The sequence below is a fragment of the Bubalus kerabau genome, chromosome 14 (genome assembly GCF_029407905.1).
Source record: "Bubalus kerabau isolate K-KA32 ecotype Philippines breed swamp buffalo chromosome 14, PCC_UOA_SB_1v2, whole genome shotgun sequence".
Classification (NCBI taxonomy): domain Eukaryota; kingdom Metazoa; phylum Chordata; class Mammalia; order Artiodactyla; family Bovidae; genus Bubalus; species Bubalus kerabau.
This window is the reverse complement of record NC_073637.1, coordinates 67,701,086-67,720,513: the sequence shown is the minus strand read 5'-3', so window position 1 is coordinate 67,720,513 and position 19,428 is coordinate 67,701,086.

Genomic DNA, 19,428 nt, shown 5'->3' with positions numbered 1-19,428 from the left:
GGTCCATAATCCTGGTGTAGATTCATCACACCAGCTGCCAGTGCTTAGAGAGATAATCAAGTGGGGAAGCTCAGGCAGAGAATCAGAAACCAGAGAAAAACACAGACTACCAAAACTGACTCAAGAAGAAGTAGAATGTTGGACTAGAACTATAACAAATAAGGAATTTGAGTCAGTAATCAAATATAATGAATATATATATGTGTATGCATGTGGGCTAAGTCCCTTCAGTCATCTGCAACTCTTTGTGACCCTATGGACTCTAGCCTGCCAGGCTCCTCTCTGTCCATTGGATTCTCCAGGCAAGAATACAGGAGTGGGTTGCCATGCCTTCCTCCAGTGGGTATTTTCAACCCAGGAATTGAACCTGAATCTCCTGCATTTGAGGCAGATTCTTTACCATTAGCGTCAGCTGGGAAGCCTATATATTTTATACATATATATAAGCTTTATTGACTATGCCAAAGCCTTTGACTGTGTGGATCACAATAAACTGTGGAAAATTCTGAAAGAGATGGGAATACCAGACCACCTGATCTGCCTCTTGAGAAATCTGTATGCAGGTCAGGAAGCAACAGTTAGAACTGGACATGGAACAACAGACTGGTTCCAAATAGGAAAAGGAGTACATCAAGGCTGTATATTGTCACCCTGTTTATTTAACTTATATGCAGAGTACATCATGAGAAACGCTGGGCTGGAAGAAGCACAAGCTGGAATCAAGATTGCCAGGAGGACTATCAATAACCTCAGATATGCAGATGACACCACCCTTATGGCAGAAAGTGAAGAGGAACTCAAAAGCTTCTTGATGAAAGTGAAAGTGGAGAGTGAAAAAGTGGGCTTAAAGCTCAACATTCAGAAAATGAAGATCATGGCATCCGGTCCCATCACTTCATGGGAAATAGATGGGGAAACAGTGGAAACAGTGTCAGACTTTATTTTTCTGGGCTCCAAAATCACTACAGATGGTGACTGCAGCCATGAAATTAAAAGACGCTTACTCTTTGGAAGGAAAGTTATGACCAACCGAGATAGCATATTGAAAAGCAGAGACATTACTTTGCCAACAAAGGTCCGTCTAGTCAAGGCTATGGTTTTTCCTGTGGTCATGTATGGATGTGAGAGTTGGACTGTGAAGAAAGCGGAGCACCAAAGAATTGATGCTTTTGAACTGTGGTGTTGGAGAAGACTCTTGAGAGTCCCTTAGACTGCAAGGAGATCCAACCAGTCCATTCTGAAGGAGATCATCCCTGGGAGTTCTTTGGAAGGAATGATGCTAAAGCTGAAACTCCAGTACTTTGGCCACCTCATGTGAAGAGTTGACTCATTGGAAAAGACTCTGATGCTGGGAGGGATTGGGGGCAAGAGGAGAAGGGCATGACAGAGGATGAGATGGCTGGATGGCATCACTGACTCGATGGACGTGAGTCTGAGTGAACTCCGGAAGTTGGTGATGGACAGGGAGGCCTGGCGTGCTGCGATTCATGGGGTCGAAAAGAGTCGGACACGACTGAGTGACTGATCTGATCTGATCTGATAAGCTTATATATAATAAGCCTATAAGCCTATATATTATATATGTATATATATATATATATGTCTCCACAAAGAAGAAACCAGGCCCAGATGACCTCCCCAAAGAATTCTACCAAACATCCAATGAAGACTAAATGTCAATTCTTCACAAGCTCTCCCAAAAAACCAGAAGAGGTGAGAACACTTCCCAAATTATTCTATGAAGATAACTTTATCCAGATATCAAAATCAAACAACACATCACAGGAAAATCACAGAACAATATTTCTTATGAATATGGATAAAACTAAGCAACAAAAAGAAATAAAAAACATCCAGATTGGAAAGGAAAAAAATAAAACTATATTCACAGATGACACAATCTTGCATATAGAAAATCCTAAGGAATTCTCTTAAAAAACTGCTAGAATCAATAAATGAGTTCATTAAGGTTGCAGTACATAAGATCAATATATAAAAATCAATTATATTTCTATACTTGCAATGATCAATCCAAAAATGAAATTTAAAAAGCAATCAAATTATGATAGCTTAGAAAAAGAATACTTAGAAAAACATAACTAGAAATTAATTTAACAAAAGAAGTATAAAACTAATACTCAGAACTAAAAGTATTCTTGAAAGAAAGTAAAGAAGATCTAAATAAATAGAAAAACATTCCCACATTCATGGATCAGAAAACTTAGCACTATTAAGATGTCAACAATCCCTAAACTGATCTATACATTTGATGTAGTTTCTTTCAGAATTCCAGATAACTTCTTTGAACAAACTGACAAGCTGATTCTAGAATTCATAGGGAATTTCAAGGGATTCAGGATAGCCAAAACAATTCTGAAAAGAAAAATTAAAGTAGGAGGACTCACATTCTCAATTTCCAAACTTATTAATACTACCAGGCAACATCCACACTACGATGCCACATTGAGATGTGGAATGGGCTCAAAGATAAATAAAATTGAGAGTCAGGAAGTAAATGTATATATCTATGGTCAACTGATTTTTGACAAGGATGTCAAGACCATTCAATGGGGAGAGAATAGTCTCTTCAACAAATAGTGCTGGGACAACTGGATAGCCACATGCAAAAGAGTAAAGCTGGACCCTTCACACCATACACAAAAATTAACTCAGGATGGATCACAGACGCAAATGTAAGAGCAAAAATTATCAACTTTTGAAAGAAACTTATGGGCATATCTTTATGGCCTCAATTTGCACAGTTTCTCAGATATGAAGTTGAAAAGCAAGGGTAACAATAAAAAATTGATGCACATTATCAAAATAAAACTTTTATGCTAAGGGACTTGTATCTAGAACATATAAAGAACCCTTCAGTCAGTTCAGTCACTCAGTCGTGTCCGACTCATTGTGACCCCATGGACTGCAGCACTCCAGGCTTCCCTGTCTATCACCAACTCCTGGAGCTTGCTCAAACTCATATCCATCAAGTCAGTGATGCCATTCAACCATCTCATCCTCTGTCATCCCCTTCTCCTCCTGCCTTCAATCTTTCCAAGCATCAGAATCCTTACATCTCAAAAATAAAAACTAAATTAAAATTGAGGAGAGGATCTGAATATACATTTATACAGAGATGAGATACAAATGGCAAATAAGCACATGAATAGATACTTGAGAGTATTTGTTGTCAGGGAAATACAGATTAAAACCACAAGGAGATACCACTTCACACCCACTAGGATGGCTACAATCAAAAAGTCAAATAATAAAAACTTTTGGCGAGGACGTGGAAAAATTGGAAAACTTACACACTGCCAGCGGGAATATAAAATGATGCAGCCACTGAGCAATAATTCAACTCCTAAGTGTGTGCCCAGGAGAAATGAAAACATATGGCAGATCAGAACCATGTACACAAATGTTTACAGCAGTACCATTCATAATGGGCAAGAGGTGGAGACAACCCAAATGCCCGTAAACTGATGAGAAGATAACCTGTTGTTCAGTCACTAAGTGGTGTTCGACTCTCACCTCATGGCCTGCAGCACGCCAGGCTTCCCTGTCCTTCACCATGTCCTTCACCATGTCCGAGTTTGCTCAGACTCGTGTCCAGTGAGTCAGTGTCGCCATTCAACCATCTCATCCTCTGTTGCCCACTTCTCCTCTTGCCCTCAATCTGTCGCAGCATCAGGGACTTTTCTAATGAGTCAGCTCTTAATTCAAAAGCATCAATTCTTTGCCACTCAGCCTTCTTTATGGTCCAATTCTCACATCATATCCATGTGTGACTACTGGAAAAACACATAGCTTTGACTAGATGGACCTTTGTCAACAAAGTGATATGTCTGCTTTTTAATTTGCTATCTAGGTTTGTCATAGCTTTTCTTCTAAGGAGCAAGTGTCTTTTGATTTCATGGCTGCAGTCACTGTTTGCAGTGATTTTGGAGCCCAAGAAAATAAAGGCTGTCACTGTTTCCATTTTTTCCCCATTTATTTGCCATGAAGTGATGGGACCAGATGCCATGATCTTAGTGTTGAGTTTTAAGCTAGCCTTTTCACTCTCCTTATTCACCCTCATCAAGAGGCTCTTTAGTTCCTCTTCATTTTCTGCCATTGTGCTAAGTTGCTTTAGTCTTTTCCGATTCTTTGTGACGCTGTAGACTATAGCCCTCTTGGCTTCTCTGTCCATGAGATTAACAAAGGCAAGAATACTGGAGTGGGTTGCCATGCCCTTCTCCAGAGGATCTTCTCAACCCAGGGATTGAATCCGCATCTGTTACGTCTCCTGCATTGGCAGGCAGGTTCTTTACCACTAGAACCACCTAGGAAGGGGCTAGAGTAGGATCATCCGCATATCTGATTTTTCTTCTGGCAATCTTGATTCCAGTTTGTGCTTCATCCAGTCCAGCATTTCACATGATGTACTCTGTATATAAATTAAGTAATCAAGGTGACAATATACAGCCTTGATGTACTCCTTTCCCTATTTTGAACCAGTCTGTTGTTCCATGTCCAGTTCTAACTGTTGCTTCCTGACCTGCATACAGGTTACTTAGGAGGCAGGTCAGGTGGTCAGGTCTTCCCATCTCTTTAAGAATTTTCCACAGTTTGTTGTGATCCACACAGTCAAAGGCTTTAGTGTAGACAATGAAATAGAAGTAGATGTTTTCTGGAAATGCCTTGCCTTATCTATTATCCAACAAATGTTGGTTGGTAATTTGATCTCTAGTTCCTCCACCTTTTCTAAATCCAGCTAAACATCTGGAAGTTCTCAGTTCATGTACTGTTGAAGCCTCACTTGAAGGATTTTGAGCATTATCTTGCTAGCATGTGAAATGAGTGTAATTGTACAGAAGTTTGAACATTCTTTGGCATTGCCTTTCTTTGAGATCGGAAAGAAAACTGACCTTTTCCAGTCCTGTGGCCACTGCTGAGCTTTCCAAATTTGCTGAAATACTGAGTGCAGCACTTTAACAGTATGATCTTTTAGGATATGAAATAGCTCAGCTGGAATTCCATCATCTCCACAAGTTTTGATCATAGTAATGCTTCCTAAGGCCTACTTAACTTCACACTCCAGGATGTCTGGATCTAGATGAGTGACCACACCATTGTGGTTATCTGGGTCAGTAAGACCTTTTTGGTACAGTTCTTGTGTGTATTCTTGTTACCTCTTCTTAATCTCTTCTGCTTCTGTTAGATCCTTTTATTTCTGTCCATTATTGTGCCCATCTTTGCATGAATGTTCCCTGAAACCTAGAATATTAGTTCCATGAATCAAGGTAAATTGGACATGGTCAAGCAGGAGATGGCAAAAGAGATCATTGACATTTTAGGAATCTGTACTTGGGTGCAATCTCAAAAATGACAGAATGATCTTGTTTCGTCTCCAAGGTAAACCATTCAACATCACAGTAATCCAAGTCTATGCCCCAACCACTAATGCTGAAGAAGCTGAAGTTGAGCAATTCTATGAAGACCTACAAGTCCTTCTAGAACTAACATCAAGAAAAGAAGTCCTTTTCATCAGAGGGGATTGGAATGGAAAAATAGAAAGTCAAGAGATAACTGGAGTTACAGGCAAGTTTGGACTTGGAGTACAAAATGAAGCAGAGCAAAGGCTAATGGAGTTTTGCCAAGAGAATACACTGGTCATAGGAAACACCCTCTTCCAACAACACAAGAGAAGACTCTACATATGGACATCACCAGATGGTCAAGACCAAAATCAGATTGATTATATTCTTTGTAGCTGAAGATGGGGAAGCTCTATACAGTCACCAAAAGCAAGACCCGGAACTGCCTGTGGCTTGGATCATGAGCCCCTTATTGCAAAATTCAGGCTTAATTGAAGAAAGTAGGGAAATTACCTAAATCTAAACCCTTATGGTTATACAGTGGAGGTGACAAATAGATTCAAGGGATCAGATCTGGTAGATAGAGTACCTTGAAGAACTACGGACAGAGGTTTGTAGCATTGTATAGGAGGCAGTAACCAAAACCATCCCAAAGAAAAACAAAAGCAAGAAGGCAAAGTGGTTATCTGAGAAACCCAGCTGAATGCAGGGTTCCAGAGAATAGCAAGAAAAGATAAGAAATACTTCTTACATGAAGAGTGCAAAGAAATAGAGGAAAACAATAGAATGGGAAGGGCTAGGGATAGATAAAATGTGGTATATCCGTGCAGTGAAATAATTTTTGGCGATAAATGGGAAGAAAATCCTGGCACTTTTCTATAACATAGCTGGACCTTAAAAACATTATGCTCAATGAATGAAATCAGTCACAAAAGACCATATACCATGTGACTTCACTTACATGAAGTCCAGAACAGACAAATCTATAGACAAAAAGTCAAGTAGTGGTTGCTTAAGGGCATGAGGTGGGCGTGAGGTGGAAGTGGGGTGAGGATGGAGAATTGGGGGGATTATAGCCAAAAAACAGAGGTTTCTTCTTGAGGTGATGAAAATGTTCTAAAATTGACTGTGGCTGCATCTGTGAATGTACTAAAAACCACTAAACTTCACACTTTAAAGGGTGAATTGTATGATGTATAAATTATATCTCAATAAAGCTGTTAAAGAAAACATGCAAACAATAAGCCAAATCCATTCAAGGGTTGTATTTGATGGCTTTTCAAAACATTAGAAAGCTTTGAACATCTAGCACAGATTCCTGAAGGTTTAGCTTTGTGTATCTGTTTATTTTGCAATTAATGTCGGTTAAAGAAGCGTTCTGAAAAATTGTTACCTGGGAGCTTAGAATTTCTAGCCATGACTCTAAGCACAAGTATAGCACCAGTCATGTCTTTCAAAGGAGGATTTATTTGTCTTATTAACAAATCAAGAGTACTGAGTTTCTACCAAAGAGAGCAGAATGAAGAAAAAAGGTTAAATGTTTTACTTGCTCAAATTGTTTAGAAAAGTATGCTAGAGAATAATAGATGGGTTTAAACTTCTTTAAGAGTTACTAGCATTTCAAGTTCTTCAAAAAGGAATCATGCATTAAAGTTCATTTAAAACTTGTAAGAGTAACATCAATAACCATACAATAGAGGCTGAATGAGTATTCCAAGTTAAAATTCACTAGTAGACCAACTACTGGCTATTAGCAATGAAACTAAATACAGAGTAAAAGAGTTAGAGATAAAAGGAAAAAAATAAATAAATCCTGAGGAAAGAGCTGTAACAATACCTGGATGAGAAGGTGATAGAACTAATTAGGAGGTAAAGCTAAAGAGAAGAGAAAAGAAAAACACTGAAATATTTAAATGGGTGCTGAAAATACGATGATTTTGGTCAGATAATTTTTTACTAATTTTCTCACACGTTTAGCAGAGTGGCTGATGTGGCACGTGGACAGTAATTTTTAATCACATAATAAAATAATTTAAAAATAGTAAGATAGGTTCGGTGTTTTTTTGTTTGTTTTTGTAGTGTTCTCTTCTACCTACTTCCTATGTTAACAAAGAAAAGCTGGAAATTGAGATTCTAAATGTAATCATTATTTACCCAGTCTAAAGTATTTAGTGAGAGGGAATCAAGACTATAAAAGGAAGATATCTACACATTACTGGAAATGTGAATGAAAAATAGGATTCCTGAGTATTTGTCAATTAGAGAAAAGCCAACTCAATTTCTGTTAGAAGAAATCATGCCTAACTAATCTGTAAAATTATTTCAGGGAAAAAAAATAAACATGTGGGAAAAGAAGATAGCAAGTGTATTTTATTCTTGGAAAAATCTTCGAAATTTTTTCACAGCAATAGTTGTTTTTTAATTGAGTTACTTTAGGATTAGACAGAGGGTTTTATTATGGATAAAGAATTAGTATCAAGGTAATGGAAATAGTATTAAGTGGAAAAATGTAAACTGTGGAATTTCCCAAGGAATCAATCCTAGACCAATCTAATTTAATGGTTTGTTATGTTTTGGAAAAGAGAGTGCACAGTAAAATCTCTTAATTTGAAAATGATACTTAATTTTTACAGGGAATGATATGCCAAAATGACAGGAATAAACTATGCAAAGTAAAAATGACAGATGAATTTTGGCCTATGTATAAGCTAAAAAACACACATCAGTGGGAAAATACCCCAAGCTCTGGTTGTACATGGATTTGATTGTTAAGTCACAACCGAGCACAGGGCATTGCTGAGGGTGCTCTTTAAAGATATCCTGATGTGCTATTGAGGTTCAAAGGTCAATACAAGGTTATTGGAAACAAGTCAGTTGATATTGTTCACTATTTTACCCATGAGGAAACTGCTGTCCCGACCTTTTCAGCACATTCGGTTCTGAGACTCAGAAGCATGAGTAGAAGGATTTGGCCATGCAGATCGTGCTTTTCTTCCCTAAGCATCATGAACATGCATGCTTACCCATAAAGACAGAATGCCAGGTTAGTTTGAGTCATTGGTAAGAACCCAAATGACATTTCTTGGGCTCTGTTAGATATCTGAAAATAGAAGGAGTGGGACTTCCCTAGTGGTCCAGTGGTTAAGAATTCTGATTCTGCATGCCACAACTAGAGAGCCTGCATGGCTGAACCATGCACTCTAGAGCCCACACACCACAACCAAGACCCAGAGCTGCAAAAAATGATTTAAAAAAAATTTTTTAAGACTTTCTACAAAAAGAAAGAAAGAAAATGAAAGGAGTGACTCAGATGCTTGCTGAAAACTGCAACGTGAGTTTCTAATGCTAAGGAAGATACACAGATAAATTCCACAGGGTCCCTGCCTATTTGAGCTTCAAGAATACCCAGAGAATTGAGGTCATTCCAATATAAAGGAGAGAGCGATTTTGCCACATGAAAGGTATGGATGTGAGTGATCAGAAGGGGAAACCAAACACATCCATTCATTATTCATTCAAGTAACATTTATTGAGTACTACTCATTGTCCTAAAAAGCCTCTTGATGAAAGTGAAAGAGGAGAGTGGAAAAGTTGTCTTAAAGCTCAACATTCAGAAAACGAAGATCATGGCATCCGGTCCCATCACTTCGTGGGAAATAGATGGGGAAACAGTGGAAACAGTGTCAGACTTTATTTTGGAGGGCTCCAAAATCACTGCAGATGGTGACTGCAGCCATGAAATTAAAAAACGCTTACTCCTTAGAAGGAAGGTTATGACCAACCTAGATAGTATATTGAAAAGCAGAGACATTACTTTGCCAACAAAGTCCATCTAGTCAAGGCTATGGTTTTTCCAGTGATCATGTATGGATGTGAGAGTTGGAGTTTTCTGTAAAGAAAGCTGAGCGCCAAAGAATGGATGCTTTTGAACTGTGGTGTTGGAGAAGACTCTTGAGAGTCCCTTGGACTGCAAGGAGATCCAACCAGTCCATTCTGAAAGAGATTAGCCCTGGGATTTCTTTGGAAGGAATGATGCTAAAGCTGAAAGTCCAGTACTTTGGCCACCTCATGAGAACAGTTGACTCATTGGAAAAGACTCTGATGCTGGGAGGGATTGGGGGCAGGAGGAGAAGGGCATGACAGAGGATGAGATGGCTGGATGGCATCACTGACTCGATGGACGTGAGTCTGAGTGAACTTCGGAAGTTGATGATGGACAGGGAGGCCTGGCGTGCTGGGATTCATGGGGTCGCAAAGAATCGAACACGACTGAGCGACTGAACTGAACTGAACTTGTCATCCATGTATTACATCAGTACTTATTGACTGTTTTCTAGATGCTAGCTACCTTTCAAGGTGCTAAGAATACAGCAGTGAACAAGACAAGATCTTTTTCTCAGGGAGTTAAAACAGACTTTTTGTTTGTTAGTTTTAAAGGATTAAAATCAACCTGATAACATCAGATATTGCTGTGAAGAAAATAAAACAAGGAATTCCCTGGTGGTCCCATGGTGAGGACTCCCCTCTTTCACTGCCAAGGGCCTGAGTTCAACACCTGGTCAGGGAACTAAGATCCCACAGCCAAATGTGATAGAGTGACTGGAGGTTGGAGGCTTCTTTACATGAGATATCAGAAAGAGTCTCTCTGAGACTTCTCTGGTGGCACAGTAGACAAAGAATATGCCTGCCAATGCAGTGGACACAGGTTCAGTCCCTGGTCTGACACGATCCCACATGCCACAGAGCAACTAAGCCCCTGTGCCATAGCCACCGAAGCCCTTTCACTTAGAACCTGTGCTCCGAAACAAGAGAAGCCACCGCAGTGAGAAGCCCACACACCACAACGAAGAGTGGCCCCCCTCACTGAAACCAGAGAAAACCCACACTCAGAAATGAAGACCCAGCACAGTCAAAACTAAATAAATAAAATCTCTCCTCTCACCAAGAGTAGGTTGTGTTTTTGATTTTTTTTTTTAAAGAAACCATCTCTCAGAGAGGTGGCAGCTGACTGACAGCTGTTGATGAGGAGTCTACCACATGAAGATGTACAAGAACTCTGTAGGTAGAAGGGACAGAAATTACAAAGACCCTGAGGTGAGAAGGAGCTTGGTGTGCTCGAGAAGCAGAAAAAAGACCAGGGATAGCTGCTGAGGGAGCCTAGAGAAGTCAGACAGACAAGGCTGGAGGAAGACCTAGTTCTTCCCTTTGAGAATCCCTCAGGCCCAGTAGAAGAGAGTGAACATGTAGGCAATTATACAACAAAGTGAGGAGTGCACAGATATATGAAAGAAATTATTTTTTCTTTAAATGTGAAACAGGAGTTAAAGATGATAGGTTTTGAATTATATTGGGTTGGCCAAGAAGTTCATTCACGTTTTTCCATGAGATGTTATGAAAAAACCAAATGACCTTTTTGGCCAACCCAATGTTTTCAGAACATGGGCTTCCCAGGTGGCGCTAGTGGTAAAGAATCTGCCTGTCAATACAGGAAACGCAGGACACTCAAGTTCAATCCCTGGGTCAGGAAGATCCCATGGAGGAGGAAATGGCAACCCACTCCAGTATTCTTGCCTAGAGAATCCCATGGACAAGGAAGCCTGGCGGGCGATGGTCCGTGGGGTTGCAAAGATGGACACGACTGAACTCGCACACACAATATTTTCAGAAATGGCTGCAAATATAAAGCCGAGGGAGAAGGACTATGGACAAGGATGGTCCAAAAACACGGAAATCCAGACCTAGGGCTAAGATCACGCTAAACTGCAGGGGCAGCAGCAGCGAGGGTGGGTGATGGACGACTGTCCACTGCTGGAAGGCTAAGCTTCTGATACAGTGGGATTTGAGTGATTCCTGACACATCAGTCAACCCACCTTCTTTTCCACCAGAAACCTCTCAGGACTCACTGAAGTCTCAGAGTTACATTCACTTAACCTAAGGGAAGCTGGTGGCTCACAGGTAAAGAATCTGCCTGCAGTGCAGGAGACCCAAGAGATGTCAGTTTGATCCCTGGGCCTGGAAGATCCCCTGGAGAAGGAAATGGCAACCCATTCCAGTATTCTTGCTTGGAAAATCCCTTGGATGGAGGAACCTAGTGGGTTATAGTCCATAGGGTCGCAAAGAGTCATACATGACTGAGCAACTAAACACAGGAAGCTTTTGCCCAATTAAAGTGCAAAGACATTTTATAGCTAGTTATCTTGCAGGGTGTTATTAGTACTTCATTTATTTGGGCATTTCATCTTGAAGAAGTTGAAGAGGGAATGGTAACACCTTGGTATGAATTTGTGCAGATGATTATAACCCTGCTATTTTATAATGAAGGAAGACAGAGTAATGAGACACTTGCATCTTTTGGATCAAAACAAATTGATAGTTTTGCAGAGACAGACTTGTGAACCCAAGTTCAAAGTCTGTGGACTGTTTCCCTGTGGGACCCAAGGAAAATTAATTGTTTGGAGTCCTAGCTGCCCTATCTGAAAGAATGCCAGCCCAAGAGATTTAATTGCATATCTTAGGGAAAGTGCCGGCTGGACTCAAATGTTTAATGGTCTATTCCATTCAAGCTTGTGACTGAAATTCAGGGTCATGGCGGGGGGGTTCCGGGAGGCCCAGCCTAGGTGGGTCACAGGGAATCCATAGACTCTAAGGAGAAAGCAGGGGTCAAAGCGATGTCGGTAGGAGAATCTGTGCATGGTGCTCAGTCACTTCAGTCGTGCCCGACTCTGTGACCCTCTACACTGTAGCCCGCCAGGCACCTCTGTCCATGCGATTCTCCAGCAAGAATACTGGAGTGGGTTGCCATTCCAGGGGGATCTTCCCGACCCAGGGATCAAACCCATGTATCTTAAGTCTCTTGCATTGGCAGGTGGGTTCTTTACCACTAGTATCACTTGGGAAGCCCCAAGAGAATCTAGCACTTCTTACTACGCAAATGAGAGAAGATAGGCCAAAAAGGAAATTTAACTTTATGCCAAAAAGGATGCAAGGAGAAAAACTGTAGAATCCCTAGAGTTATAATTTTCTCCCTTCTTGATACCGGAAACTAATACAGACATTGGTTTCAAGGGTGTTAAAATATAATAGGGCCAAAATCATTTATTGCCAGGATTTTGATAACAAATCCAAGCATAGGAAACATTAACTCCACTTACCAGAATTTAAACCAGGTTAACCTCAAATCAGTTCACAGTACATCCACAGGGAGAAAGCATTTACATTGCCTGACATGGGATTCTAGCAAACAAACTTTTAACTGCGTAACTTCCTATTCCTCTTTAATACCACATTAGTCTAGGTTCATATCAATTATTTCTTGCCAGGAAAATAATTTTTAAATGGGTTTCCATTTGGATACAGTTCAATACCAGACTGAACAAGGCTTTTTGGAGGCATTGGAATGCACAAATGTCACCAGATACAGTCAATGCAATTTCAGCTTATGAGATTTTATTTAATGCAATTATTTAAAGAAACAAAGATGGCTGAAACAAGAATATTGGTATCAGAGGGACTGCAAAATCCATTGAAATGGCATCTACTGAAGAAGGATTAACTTAGGTCAGGCTCTTAGTTCCACTATTAAAACTAAATAAAGGACTTAATTGGATTAAGTGACTGATGTCTAATATTTTTCATTCTTATATACACAGAAGAGGTTCAGATCAGTGTAGCATAGATTCAGGTGCTCACCTTGGGATTGGGCAATTTAGTTTGAGGCAAAGAGGTGCTCCCAAACACACCAGACTTCTTGGAAATAAGTGAAGTGGCATTGATGATGGCCAGAACTGCCAAGGGTGTCAAATGCATTTACAAGTGAGCAGAGCCCAGGCTCACCATTCCCGGGGTGGGGACACACCTGATTTCAGGTGGGCATGTTCCTTTTAGTGCTGTGCGCAGAACGTCCCCAGTGAAGGACCTCACCCCACAGCAAGCACAGCAAGATAACATGAAGGATGCTGGAGCTGCGGCTCTTGTCTTGGTGAAAAGAGTGAGAGTGATGTTGTCATTGTTGGCAACACTTGCCTTCTCTTTTTGTTCTCTTTGTTTAATTCCTTTTAGGAGGGCCAGCCTCTCAGCCAGGCTCCTTGGTTTTGAACACTGGCTCTACCACTTGTTAAACAGGTGACACTGGGCAAGTCACCCAACTGCCCTGTGCTTCAGTCTCCCCATATAGATAATGGAGATAACAGTAGCACCTATCGCAAAGATTTGCTTTGAGGAATTCATAAAATACAGACTGTTTAGAGTAGGCCCAGATCTTAATCAATAAGTAATCAATTAGCAACCAATAAGGTTAGCTATTATTATATTTCTGTATGGGTGATTAGAACAATGAAACAAGCTTACCATGAAACAATTAGTACATAAAATTTTCAAAAGAATGAAAACCACCCATATTCCCACTCTTTATGGGCAATCTAAAAATTTGGGGAGGGAAGTACAAGATACTTTATATGTCTAGAAATGTACATAGTCTATATTTCCATTTGAATGAGAGTTTTTCTTGTGTTAAAATCTATACATAATTTTCCCTCAGAATTTTGAAAGCATAACTCTATTTTCCCTGGCTTGCAATATAATCCTCATAACGAGTTCCAACACTAATAAAACCTTATGTTAAAAGATGTGGAACATCGTGGGAAAATGTTATGTGATATCTATTAAAGCTGAAAAAAAGCATATTTCACAACTCAGTAATCTGTCTAGTAGGTATACATTCAACAGAATTGCATCAATATGTTCAGCTAAAAGTTCTGTTCATGTGTATGAGCTCAGTTGATTCAGTCACATCCAACTCTTTGTGACCCCAAGCTCGACAGGCTTCCCTGTCCATGGAATTCTCCAGGCAAGAATTCTGGAGTGGGTTGCTATTTCCTTCTCCAGGGAATCTTCCCAACCCAGGGATCGAACCTGCGTCTCTGCCATCTCCCGCATTGGCACACGTTTTTTTTTTTTACCACCAGCATCACCATGGAAGCAAAGTCCCATTTACAGCAACACTATTCATGTGGTGGTGGTGGTGGCTTAGTCACTAAGTTGTGTCCAACTCTTGCAACCCCGTGGATTGTAGCCCTCCAGACTCCCCTGTCCATGGGATTTCCCAGGCAAGAGTACTGGGGTGGGTTACCATTTCCTTCTCCAGGGGATCTTCCCGACCCAGGGATTGAACCTGGGTCTCCTGCATTGCAGGTGAATTCTTTGCCAACTGAGCCACCAGGGAAGCAATGCCTGTTAACAGTTGAATGAATAAATAGTAGGGTGGAATTCTATGCAGTGATGAGAATGGACAAACTGTAACTCAACAACATGAATGAATCTTATAACAATAATACTGAGCAAAAGAAGTCAGATATTGAGTAAGCCCCAGATAATTTCTTTTATATAAAGAAGAAAAAACAGGTAAAATAATCGGTGCTCTTAGAAATCAAGACAGAGGTTACTTTCGGAGGAATATAATGGCTTAGGGCAGGAAACACGGGGGAGGCTTTGGGATGCTAGTAATTTTCTGTTTCGTACTTTGAATGAGGGCTATAGTTTGTGGAAATTCATTGAAGCGCATACTCACAATATGTCTACATTTGTGCATATATATTTTAATAGTTTTATTTTTAAATCAAGCTCTGATGGTACAATTCTAAGCATTAGCCGTAAGATGAAGAGGATTGGTGGAACAACAATTAAAGAAATATTAGGAGGTTGTTGCCTCACCTAGGAATGAAGTCAGTCCTATACAGAACAGGACTGAAGCTAATTTATGGAGGAAAAGCTTAACTAAGCAAATATGCTGTGGAGGGTAACCAGGAACTCAAGATGACAGTAGATATGTTTCCCTAAAGTGAGAAACATCTATATGAAGTTAAATTCCAATACTCTGGCCACCTGATGTGAAGAAATGACTCATTTGAAAAGACCCTAATGCTGCAAAAGATTGAAGGTGGGAAGAGAAGGGGACGACAGAGGATGAGATGGTTGGATGGCATCACCGACTCAATGGACATGAGTTTGAATAAACTCCAGGAGTTGGTAATGGACAGGGAGGCCTGGTGTGCTTCAGTCCATGAGGTCGCAAAGAGTCAGACAAGACTGAGCAACTGAACTGAGCCATATAAATCCAGTAGAGACTCCCCATGCCCAATGCAGAGTAGCTAACATTTTATGAACCCCAAAGAAGGAATTTTACATATGTTACCTCTTTGAACATTCTCAAGCGCCTTGGGAAGTAAATATTCTGCCCTTCATTTTACAGGTGAGGAAATGGAGACGCTAAGACCTATTTGATTCCCTGGAAATAGATGGGTATTATTGATTCAAGTCTGCTAACTTATTATGAAGTCTTGCATTGTGCAGGACCCTGTTGATTGCAAGATTCAAACCAACTTAAGGAAAAGGGGAACGTCTTTGGTTCCCATATCTGGGAAGTGTAGAGGTGTAGCTAGTTCCTAGAGTGGCTGGATCCAGGCTCTCATGCTCTTTTGAGATTTGCTCTCACCACCTCCTGGACAGGCCTGCTCCAGACATTCTCCAGCATCCCCAGCTTAACATCCTACCAGTCTGGCAATCTAGCAAAAAGTAACAATCTTTCCCAATATCTCTAGCCCAGTAGTCTGGAGAAGGCTCTGACTAACCCAAGTAGGGTTGTATATTCATCCCTGGACCAAATTACATGGCCAGAGAGGACAATTTTGTTCTCGCCTTCTGTGGTTAGAGGAGATAAGGTCATTTGCTAGCAAATCACATGAAAGGAACTTCCTACAGAGAAGAAGGGTTCTCTTACCCAAAGAAAGGCCAGAATGAACAGACTCCCACTACAATGTCTAAGGAAGATTTCCTGAGAACCCCAAAATTGTTCACCAATGAGTGCTTAAATATCACTATTTCAATGCAATATATGAATATCTTTTATTTGAGTAGTATTTCATATCAAAGAGATTTGAAATGAATGTTCTCATTAAATTCTTGCAACAAACACTAGGAGGAAAAATTATGTTCATTCCACAGTTGAAGGAATGATCTATAAGGTTAATAATTTCTAAGGTTATCAGGTTAAACATGTAAAGTGGACCCAATTTAAAAACCAGGTCAGTCCTGCACCAGAGCTTGTGTTCTTTTTGGCAAACCTCTTGACCTCCCAACATAAGCAATACTAAGTGGACTTTGTGTGTCATAGTAGGTTTGGGGACTTTTAAAGTTATTTTTATTGTTTTTATTTATTTACTTTTGGCTGCACTGGGTCTTTGTTGCTACATTCGGGCTTTCTCTAGTTGCGGTGAGCAGGGGATGCTTTTGAATTGTGGTGTTGGAGAAGACTCTTAAGAGTCCCTTGGACTACAAGGAGATCCAACCAGTCCATTCTGAAGGAGATCAGCCCTGGGATTTCTTTGGAAGGAATGATGCTGAAGCTGAAATTCCAGTACTTTGGCCACCTCATGCGAAGAGTTGACTCATTGGAAAAGACTCTGATGCTGGGAGGGATTGGGGGAAGGAGGAGAAGGGGACGACAGAGGATGAGATGGCTGGATGGCATCACTGACTCGATGGACATGAGTCTGAGTGAACTCCGGGAGTTGGTGATGGACAGGGAGGCCTGGCGTGCTGCGATTAATGGGGTGGCAAAGAGTCGGACACGACTGAGAGACTGATCTGATCTGATCTGATTTATTTTAATTGGAGGCTAATTACTTTACAATATTGTATTGTTTTTGCCATACATCAACATGAATCTGCCACAGGAGTACACGTGTTCCCCATCCTGAACCCCCCTGCCACCTCCCTCCCCATCCCATCCCTCTGGGTCATCCCAGTGCACCAGCCCCAAGCATCCTGTATCATGCATCGAACCTGGACTAGTGATTCGTTTCACATATGATATACATGTTTCAGTGCCATTCTCTCAAATCATCCCACCCTCGCCCTCTCCCACAGAGTCCAAAAGACTGTTCTATACATCTGTGCCTCTTTTGCTGTCTCGTATACAGGGTTATCATTACCATCTTTCTAAATTCCATATATATGCGTTAGTACACTGTATTGGTGTTTTTCTTTCTGGCTTACTTCACTCTGTATAATAGGCTCCAGTTTCATCCACCTCATTAGAACTGATTCAAATGTATTCTTTTTAATGGTTGAGTAATACTCCATTGTGTATATGTACCACAGATTTCTTACCCATTCATCTGCTGATGGACATTTAGGTTCCTTTCATGTCCTATTGTAAACAGTGCTACAATGAACATTGGGGTACACGTGTCTCTTTCCCTCCTGGTTTCCTCAGTGTGTATATCCAGCAGTGGGACTGCTGGGTTGTATGGCAGTTCTATTTCCAGTTTTTTAAGGAATCTCCAAATCTCCACTGTTCTCCATAGTGGCTGTACTAGTTTGCATTCCCACTAACAGTGTAAGAGAGTTCCCTTTTCTCCACATCCTCTCCAGCATTTATTGCTTGTAGACTTTTGGATCGCAGCCATTCTGACTGGCGTGAAATGGTACCTCATTGTGGTTTTGATTTGCATTTCTCTGATAATGAGTGATGTTGAGCATCTTTTCATGTGTTTGTTAGCCATCTGTATGTCTTCTTTGGAGAAATGTCTGTTTAGGTCTTTTCCATTTTTTGATTGGGTCGTTTATTTTTTTGGAATTGAGCTGCAGGAGTTGCTTGTATATTTTTGAGATTAGTTGTTTGTCAGTTGCTTCATTTGTTATTATTTTCTCCCATTCTGAAGGCTGTCTTTTCACATTGCTTATAGTTCCCTTTGTTGTGCAGAAGCTTTTAAGTTTAATTAGGTCCCATTTGTTTATTTTTGCTCTTATTTCCAATATTCTGGGAGGTGGGTCATAGAGGGTTCTGCTGTGATGTATGTCCGAGAGTGTTTTGCCTATGTTCTCCTCTAGGAATTTTATAGTTTCTGGTCTTATGTTTAGATCTTTAATCCATTTTGAGTTTATTTTTGTGTTTGGTGTTAGAAAGTGTTCTAGTTTCATTCTTTTATAAGTGGTTGACCAGTTTTCCCAGCACCACTTGTTAAAGAGATTGTCTTTTCTCCATTGTATATTCTTGCCTCCTTTGCCAAAGATAAGGTGTCCATAGGTGCGTGGATTTATCTCTGGGCTTTCTATTTTGTTCCACTGATCTATATTTCTGTCTTTGTGCCAGTACCATACTGTCTTGATGACTGTGGCTTTGTAGTAGAGCCTGAAGTCAGGCAGGTTAATTTCTCCAGTTCCATTCTTCTTTCTCAAGATTGCTTTGGCTATTCAAGGTTTTTTTGTATTTCCATACAAATTGTGAAATTATTTGTTCTAGCTCTGTGAAAAATACCACTGGTAGCTTGATAGGACTTGCATTGAATCATTTTTATTAGTGACTTTAAAGCACAGGCCATTGCTTAGGGACACTCCTTGGTAAAGGTATACCACATGCCTTTAACACTGCAGCAGGCCAGTGGTGTTGGCTATAGAGTATCACTCTACATATTCATATTACCTCCCATCTTCATATTATCTTGCAGTAAAGTGGAAAATCAAGGCCCATCACTATGGCCATCAACTGGAACAGCCCACTGACTTTTCTGCAGTGCCCATAGCCTGCCCACAGAACAATGCACGGAACTGCCCAGACTGTTTCTCCTTCCTGGCCATACAGTCCCCAGCCTGGGGTGGTCAGAGGCTCTGCAGGCAGTGTTGCCAGGGGCCAAGACCACGTGCCCCACTAGTTGCGTGTTGCAGCTGCTCCCTGCTCTGTCTATACCCTGTAGCTGTTAGGCCACACTGCTTAGATTTCTCAAGCATGTTGCTGATGGTACAGAAATTTCAAATGTTATGAAGTTCTCAAAGCACTTACTGTTAAGAGACTGTTTGTGTCTAGTTTTTGAATTCCATCTATTTTGAATTCTGAAAACTGAAAGTCTATTCTTCAGGGTCAGTAGCAGCCTTCCATCATTACATCACAGCCTTACCACAAACATTCACTGAAAGCCTTTTATGTCTGGGGCTGTGGGCAGCTACCTACATGGTGTGACTGGGTCTCCTCTAGAATCAGGCTCGCCCTGTGACCAACTTGATGCAGGTTAC